The sequence below is a fragment of the Alligator sinensis genome, unplaced genomic scaffold, assembly GCF_000455745.1.
Source record: "Alligator sinensis unplaced genomic scaffold, ASM45574v1 scaffold1141_1, whole genome shotgun sequence".
NCBI lineage: Eukaryota > Metazoa > Chordata > Crocodylia > Alligatoridae > Alligator > Alligator sinensis.
In genome coordinates this window covers 227,495-228,574 of record NW_005842650.1, presented here as the reverse complement: position 1 = coordinate 228,574, position 1,080 = coordinate 227,495, and positions in this window count along the sequence as shown.

The window sequence follows — 1,080 nt, the reverse complement described above, 5'->3', positions numbered from 1 at the left end:
CGGCAGGCGGCGAGCCCAGGAGCGCGGAGTGCGCGACATGCTGCGGGCACACACGTCCTGCACACACTTCGCGCTTACATAAGGACCACGCGCTCCCCCTCCCCGTTCAGCTGCGGTGAAGCCCGGCGCTGCCTCCCGCGCCCGGGGTGGGAGGCTTTGGCGGAGCCTGTGGGGAGCTGCTGCCGCCTTGTTATGCTGAGGCTGCGCGGCTCTGCCGCCTGTGCTGTGGCTCCCGCCTTTCCTCCACTGCCTGCCCTCTCCCACCCCCGTGCCTCCTCTGTCAGGGGCTGGGGGGCAGATCTACCCACGTGAGCTTGCACGAAGGCCGTGCTGATCTTATCCGCAATTCCTCCAACAGGCAAACTCCTACTGTAGCTTTAAAAAACATCAGGGACTGCCATTGAGTGGGTCAGACCCTAGCCCATCTTGCCCTGTCTCCTGCCTCCCGCAGCGGCAGAGAGCGGATGCTGAAAGGGGGAGGGAGCTGGGCATGACCAGGGTTTTTTCCACTGTTCCTCTCTCACTTGTAGCCCCAGCATTGAAGGTCCAGGAAGTTCAGGTTCAAGGGCTGTGCCCCTCACCCCCTGCTCCATTGCTACCCTGCCCTCGTCCTCCAAGACTCTTCAGTCCCTACTGGGATCGGGCTGAACTGTCAGCTTCCACCACACCTGGGGGCCAGGGGCTCCTCACTTGAATGACTTCCTGGGCCCATCTACACAAGATGTTTACTGCACAGTAGACTAAATAGCTATGCAGTAAATGTTGGGTGTAAAATAATTTACTAAATGTTGAGTGTAAACTAATTTACAGCAGTACATGTGTAGACACCTCAGGGTTGTCTGGGGCACAAGGGTGCTTCAGTGAGGGGCTGCCTGCCCACTAGCCCAGTGTTGAAGCACCCTCATGCCTCAGCCAGCCCCCCTGCAGCACATTGGAGCTGGGGGAAGCTGTTCTGGGCTGGCAGGCTGACCCCCAGAGCTCCCTGCCAGCCACAGCTGCTCCAGTTTGGCTCAACGTGATGCAGTCCCAGGCGCACATGGAAATGGCACACCCAGAGCGATAAATTCCAGAGCAATATGC